Source organism: Pleurodeles waltl, chromosome 7 (genome assembly GCF_031143425.1).
Source record: "Pleurodeles waltl isolate 20211129_DDA chromosome 7, aPleWal1.hap1.20221129, whole genome shotgun sequence".
Lineage (NCBI taxonomy): Eukaryota > Metazoa > Chordata > Amphibia > Caudata > Salamandridae > Pleurodeles > Pleurodeles waltl.
The window spans coordinates 740,848,822-740,856,784 of NC_090446.1; the positions used below are offsets into that span (position 1 = coordinate 740,848,822).

At 50.6% G+C, this 7,963-nt stretch overlaps 1 pseudogene; it reads left to right on the plus strand.

The window, feature by feature from the left end:
* Positions 1-214: 214 nt before the first annotated feature.
* On the plus strand, positions 215-368 carry LOC138247564 (5.8S ribosomal RNA; annotated as a pseudogene).
* The last annotated feature ends 7,595 nt before the right edge of the window (positions 369-7,963 follow it).

The window sequence follows — 7,963 nt, forward strand, 5'->3', positions numbered from 1 at the left end:
CCCCTGAGCCCCTCTGGGAGCCCTACTTACCCACAGTGAGGCTCCTAGGCCGAGCACCTCGTAATGTTATTTGAATCATGGAGGATGACTCCCAGAGGAGAAGCCTGATGGGGTGCTGGGCCATCTTGCCGTGCGGTCTGTGGATGGGCGATGCTGCCTTCCTCCCACCTCTCCTGCACCCGCAGGTGGATGAACATTGAGAAAAGATGTCTGTGACGGTTGGTGGTGGATCACTCAGCTCGCACGTCGATGAAGAACGGAGCTATCTGCGAGAATTAGTTTGAATTGCAGGGCACATTGATCATCAACACTCTGAACGCACCTTGAGGCCGTGAGTTCCTCACGGGGCTACACTTGTCTGGGGGTCGCTTGATTGCCAATTGCCCCAGGGCTTTCCGAAGGCGCGACTGGGGCTGTTGCAGGGTAGCTTTACGCCCTTCGTCCCCTCTCCTCCAAGGTCAGACCTCCCCCTGATCACCCTCAGCAGGATTCCACCCCCCCGGGCCTGCCACGGATGTACACCGCCGGCACGCCAAGCCTTGCCATCCCGCCTTGGCGGAGTGTGAGCAGGCAACCGGTCTGCCCCAGGCACATCGCAGGGCATCTGGCTCCGTGCCACGCATGGCTGTCTGTGGTGTCCCATGGCTGCCCGTGTACACCACCTCAGGTGCTCACCTCTGCAGCTAGTTCTCTGGGGGCAAAAAGACCATATGCTGGCCTCAGGCTCTGATCAGAGAAAAAAAGGGTGTGCTGCTGCAGCTCCCTGCCCCCTGCAGCCTAGGAGGACTGTGGTCCTGGCTCCCCCCACTGCTTCGTCATCCGACTACTACCTCAGATCAGACGTGGAAACCCGCTGAATTTAAGCATATTACTAAGCGGAGGAACAGAAACTAACCAGGATTCCCCCAGTAACGGCGAGTGAGGAGGGAAAAGCTCAGCGCCGAATCCCCACCCAGTGGCAGGCATGGGAAATATGGTATACAGAAGACCGACTCCCCGGCATAGCTCAGGCGGCCCAAGTCCTTCTGATCGAGAATGCAGCCCAAAGCAGGTGGTAAACTCCATCTAAGGCTAAATACAGCTGCGAGACCGATAGCCAACAAGTACCATAAGGGAAAGTTGAAAAGAACTTTGAAGAGGGAGTTTAAGAGGGTATGAAACCATCGAAAGGTAAATGGGTGGGGTCCGTGCAGCCACCTGGAATATTCAACATGGCAGGAAGGTTGGTTGCCCGGGATGGTGGATCCCCTCCAATGGACCGCTGCCCGGGCTCACCTGCCCCCCCCCCCCCCAGAGTGCATTTATCAGTGGCTGTGTGCGGTGACCGGTTCGGCTGGTAAGGCTTTGGGGTGTCAGGTGGCTCTCTTCTCTGGTGGAGAGTGTTACAGCCCCCAAGGCTGCAGCTTTGACGTGTTCGCTGGGCCGGGGGAGGTTTGACTGCCTCCATGCCCTCCCTGGCTGCCCCTCGGGTGTGCCCGGGAAGGGGGACAGGGCCCCCTGCTCCAAGCTTGACTGTTCAACTTGGGAGGACTGTGCTCAGTGCGCCCCTATCAAATTGTGCCCCCGGGCCGGGAGACCCAGCAAGGTGCCAGGAATCTGCAGCAATGTCAGTTACCCACATGACCTGTCTTGAAAAACGGACCAAGGAGGCGCAATGAAGGTGAGGGCCGGCGCACACCCACTGAGGTGGGATCCTGCCGCAAACTGAGCGGCGGGCGCACCACTGGCCCGTCTCACCCACTCTGTCGGGGAGCATGAGTGTGTGTGATAGGACCCGAAAGATGGTGAACTATGCCTGGGCAGGGTGAAGTAAGAGGAAACTCTGGTAGAGGTCCGTAACGGTCCTGACATGTAAATTGGTTGTCCGACCTGGGTACAGGTGCGAAAGACTTATCAAACCATCTAGTAGCTGGTTCCCTCAGAAGTTTCCCTCAGGATAGCTGGTGCTTGGAAACCCCAGTTTTATCTGGTAAAGTGAATGATTAGAGGTCTTGGGGCCAAAACAATCTCAACCTATTCTCAAACTTTAAATGGATAAGAAGCTCTGTTCGCTTGCGTGGAGTCGAGCATGGAATGTGAGTGCCTAGTGGGCCACTTTTGGTAAGCAGAACTGGCAATGCAGGATAAACTGAACACCGGGTTAAGGCGCCCGATGCCAATGCTCATCAGGCTCCAGAAAAGGTGTTGGTGGATATTGACGGCAAGACAGCGGCCATGGAAGTCAGAGTCCGCTAAGGAGTGTGTAACAACTCACCTGCCAAATCAACTAGCACTGAAAATGGATGGCGTCTGAGCGTTAGGTCGATACCCAGCAGTCAGCAGCTCTGAGAACCCTGGGGACTAAACCACGATAAGTAGGAGGACAGCTGCGGTGCCCATGGAAGCCCAGGGTGAGGGCCTGGGTAGAGGCACCACAGGTGCAGATCTTGGTGGTAGTAGCAAATATTCAAATGAGAACTGCAGGAAAATGCCACTGTTGGCATAGTCACTCCCCACTTTTTGCCTAGTGTTGATGCCAGCTTTGATTGGAAGTGTGCTGGGACCCTGCTAACCAGGACCCAGCACCAGTGTTCTTTCCCTAAAACTGTACCTTTGTTTCCACAATTGGCACAGCCATGGCACACAGTTAAGTCCCTTGTAAAAGGTACCCCTGGTACCAAGGGCCCTGTGGCCAGAAAAGGTCCCTAAGGGATGCAGCATGTATTATGCCACCCTCAGAGACCCATCACTCAGTGCACACTGCTCTGCAGCTTGTGTGTGCTGGTGGGGAGAAAAGACAAAGTAGACTTGGCACTCCCCTCAGAGTGCCATGCCCACAAACCACTGCCTGTGGCATACGTAAATCACACCTCTAGCAGGACTTACAGCCCTAAGGCAGGGTGCACTATACCACAGGTATATAGGGCATAGCTGCATATGCACTATGCCCCTACAGTGTCTAAATCAATTCTTAGACATTGTAAGTGCAGGGTAGCTATACTGAGTATATGGCCAGGGAGTTTGTCATTACGAACTCCACAGCACCATAATGGCTACACTGAATCCTGGGAAGTTTGATATCAAACTTCTCAGCACAATAAACCCACACTGATGCCAGTGTGAGATTTATTAAGAAATGCACACAGGGGGCATCTTAGAGATGCCCCCTGTATGTTAGCCCAACTGTTAGTGCAAGGCTGATGGGATTGTGCCAGCTTGCCACTTCCAGATGAGTTTCTGACCACATGGGGTGAGTGCCTTTGTGCACTCTGTGGTCAGAAACAAAGCCTGTCCTGGGTGGAGGTGCTTCATACCTCCCCCTACAGGAACTGTAACACCTGGCGGTGAACCTCAAAGGCTCAAGCCTGTTGTTACAATGCCCCAAGGCACTCCAGCTAGTGGAGATGCCCGCCCCACAGACGAGCCCCACTTTCTGGCGGCAAGTCTGGAGGGACAATGAGAAAAACAAGGAGGAGTCACTCCCTCAGCCAGATCCACCCCTAATGTGACCAGAGCTGAAGTGACCCCTTCCTTGAGAAATCCTCCACCTTGCTTTGGAGGATTAGGACCAATAGGGATAGGGATGCGCTCCCCTACCCAGAGGTAGTGGGCACAAGAAGGGTGTAGTCACCCTCAGGGACAGTTGCCATTGGCTACTGCCCTCTAACCCTAACACACCCATAAATGTATTATTTAGGGGCGACCCTAAACCCATCTCTTCAGATTCCCGATGACCTCACAAGAAGAAGAAAGACTGCTGAGCTGAAAACCACATAGAGAAGAAAAGGAGACAACAACTAACTTGGCCCCAGCCCTATTGGCCTGTCTCCAGCTTCAAAGACCCTGCAACCAAGAAGCGACGTGTTCTACAGGACCAGCGACCCCTAAAAAGCCTCCAGGGGACTGCCTGCATCCCCGAGGACCAAGAACTCCCAATGGGCAGCGGCTCTGCCCAACAACAAGGAGACAAAGCCATCCATCTTTAAAGGGACTCCGATCTCACTCCAGAAGCGTGAGTCCCCAACATTCCGCACCCGACTCCCCCGGCCCGTGTCCGGAGAAACCAACTATCTAGAGAGGACCCCCAGGCCACTCCGAATATGTGTCCACCCTGGGATGACCTCCCTGCACCCCCACGATGATGCCTGAAGAGGGAATCTTGAGGACCCCCCTGAATGCGACTGCCCGGGACGAAGATATCCGACACCTGGAAGAAGCAATGCACCAGCAGCACGCAGGTCTGTGAGAAACTGACCACCAGTGCAGCAACAACAAGCAGACGGCCCTCACCCTTGCCCAGTCGGTGGCTTGCCCGAGAGGATCCCCTGTGCTCTGCCTGCAGTGCCTAAGTGACCCCCAAGTCTGTCCATAGAGTTCTATTGAGAACACGACGCCCTGTTGGCACACTGCACCCGGCCGCCCCCGTGCCACTGGGCCCCTCCAGTACTCCTCCAAACTCCCCTGGTTTGCCCTCTGAGAATGCGGGCACCTACCTTCCAGCAGACTGGAACCGGAGTTCCTACTATCTCCACAGGCGCCCACATTATTTTGGCTCCTGTTTGACCTCTGCACCTGACCGGCCCTGTGTTGCTGGTGCTGGGTGCCTGGGGTTGCATTGAACCCCCAACTGTGGCTACCCATACCCCAGTGATTGAATCCGTAAGTGTGGTACTTAACTCGGAAACTGTACTGTACTTACTTTCCCCAGGAACTGTTGAAAATTGCAGTGCCCACTTTTAAAATAGCTTTTTGCCATTTTAATGACAACTGTGTACAATATTGAATCTATTCAAAGTCTCAACTAATGTTAATAGCAAATGTTCTGTACACAAGAAAAACAATAACAAGAGGAAGAAACAGAACATTTTCGACATGCACTGATGCTGCAAAGATGTTTGTGAGACTATTGCCCACATATTAGGTACTTGACCCAAAACTAAAGACATACGGATCAAAAGACATAATAAAATATTAGAATTACTGATTGATAGAGCAAAAAGATGTGGATCAATGATGTATAGAGAACCTCATGTAAAAATTACCAAAGTGAACTCAGAAAACCTGATGTAGTGTTCACAAAAGATCGATCAGCTGTAGTGATTGATGTTTCAATCCGTTATGCAAATTTACAGAATTCCCTTGGAAAGGCATTTGAGGATAAAGTAAACTATTGTAAAGACCTTTCACAACAAATTAAAGATCTCACAAACTGTACTAATGTTAAATTTCATGGATTTGTCAAAGGATGTTTTGGTATTTGGCCTGAATGCAATGATGTTGCTCTGGGTGACCTTGGACTACAAATGTCTTCCCCTGTCAAAAAGAATGTATGCCTGACTACTTTGATGGACACTTTAAAAATGTGCCAAGTATTCATGGACAATTAGACACTCAACTACTGCATTACACATAACTTGATATTGTATTACTTACGTTTTCCTCTTTACTATTTTAATTAAGTTTACACTTGCTTAAAGTTTAGTATTACACATGTTTTTTCCTTATTAGTATATTCTAAAACCTTTTTCTATTTACACATAGTTTGGAATTGTTGATATGTTGAAGTTTAGTATAAGTAATAGTTCAATTTATCATGTATATAAAGTGTTTTTAGTGTGTGCATTTCGATATAGTTCTCCTAAAATTAGAATCTGTTAGAATACATATATAGTAATTGCTTACACATAATCTGTGCAGATCTTAGTACTGATTATTATTAATGATATGACAATAACATCGTCATTTCCAAAAATAGACAATATATAATATAAAGTAGTACTATGGTGTACTGTCTCTATCAGATATGTGATTCCCGTTTGTAGGAGGCTGGCCTGGCTTGTAGTAGGTACCAAGGGGTACTTACACTCTGTACCAGGTCCAGTTATCCCTTATTAGTGTAGAAGAGGTGTTTCTAGCAGCTTAGGCTGATAGAAGGTAGCTATAGCAGAGCAGCTTAGGCTGAACTAGGAGACATGCAAAGCTCCTACTATACCACTGGTGTCATATGCACAATATCATAAGAAAACACAATACACAGATATACTAAAAATAAAGGTACTTTATTTTTATGACAATATGCCAAAAGTATCTCAGTGAGTACCCTCAGTATGAGGATGCCAAATATACACAAGATATATGTACACAATACCAAAAATATGCAGGAATAGCAAAAGGAAGTAATGCAAGCAATGTAAAGTTACAGTAGATTGCACTAGGAGCACATAGGTATAGGGGCAATACAAACCATATACTCCAAAAGTAGAATGCGAATCACGAATGGACCCCAAACCTATGTGAGCTTGTAGAGGGTCGCTGGGACTGTAAGAAAACAGTGAGGGTTAGAAAAATAGCCCAACCCAAGACCCTGAAAAGTAGGTGTAAAGTGCACCTATACCCCCAGAGAGCACAGAAGTCGTGATTGGGGGTTTCTGCAAGGAAGACCAACACCAGCGAGCAACCAAAGTGGATTTCCGGACCTGAGTACCCGTGGAACAAGGGGACTAAGTCCAAGAGATGCGACAATGTCGAGAGTGGGCAGATGCCCAGGAAATGCCAGCTGAGGGTGCAAAGAAGCTGCCACCGGATGGTAAAAGCTGTGGATTCTGCAAGAACGAAGAGGGCTAAAAACTTCCCCTTTGGAGGATGGATGTCCCACGTCGTGAAGAAGCTTGCAGAGGTGTTCCCATGCAGAAAGACTGCAAACAAGCCTTGCTAGCTGCAAGGGTCGCGGTTAGTGTTTTTGGATGTTGCTGTGGCCCAGGAGGGACCAGGATGTCGCCACTTGGATGAGGAGACAGAGGGGGCGCCCAGCAAGTCAGGGAGCCCTCAAAGAAGCAGGCAGCACCCACAGAAGTACCGGAACAGGCACTTGGAAGAGGAGTGAACTGGAGTCCCCCCGAAGACACAAAAGGGAGTCCCACGACGCCTGAGGACAACTCAGAAGGTTGTGCACTGCAGGTTAGAGTGTCGAGGACCGAGGCTTGGCTGTGCATGAAGGAAATCCTGGAAGAGTGCATAGGAGCTGGAGCAGCTGCAAATCACGCGGTACCCAGCAATGCAGTCTAGCGTAGGGAGGCAAGGATTTACCTCCACCAAACTTGGACTGAAGAGTCACTGGACTGTGAGTTCCAGGGACCACGCTCGTCGTGCTGAAAGGGGACCCAGAGGACCAGTGATGCAGTTTTTTGTTGCCTGCGGTTGCAGGGGGAAGATTCCGTCGACCCACAGGAGATTTCTTCAGAGCTCCTGGTGCAAGAAGGAGGCAGGCTACCCCCAGAGCATGCACCATCAGGAAACAGGCAAAAAAACGGCAGGATCAGCGATACAAGGTTGCAGTAGTCGTCTTTGCTACTTTGTTGCGGTTTTTCAGGCTTCCTGAGCAGTCAGCAGTCGATCCTTTGGCAGAAGATGAAGAGAGGAGTGCAGAGGAACTCTGAGGAGCACTTGCATTTGGTATCTGAAGAATTCCCCAAAGCACAGACCCTAAATAGCCAGAAAATGAGGTTTGGCTACCTAGGAAGGAGGATAGGCTAGTAACACAGGTAAGAGCCTGTCTGAAGGAGTCTCTGACATCACCTGATGGCACTGGCCACTCAGAGCAGTCCAGTGTGCCAGCAACACCTCTGTTTCCAAGATGGCAGAGGTCTGGAGCACACTGGAGGAGCTCTGGGCACCTCCCCTGGGAGGTGCAGGTCAGGGGAGTGGTCACTCCCCTTTCCTTTGTCCAGTTTCGCACCAGAGTAGGGCTGGGGCATCCCTGAACCGGTGTAGACTGGCTTATGCAGAGATGGGCACCATCTGTGCCCATCAAAGTATTTTCAGAGGCTGGGGGAGGCTACTCCTCCCCAGCCCTGACACCTTTTTCCAGAGGGAGGTAGTCCTTTATTCTGCCTTCCTGGGCCAAGCCTGGCTGGACCCCAGAAGGGCAGAAACCTGTCGGAGGGGTTGGCAGCAGCTGCAGTGAAACCCCAAGAAAGGTAGTTTG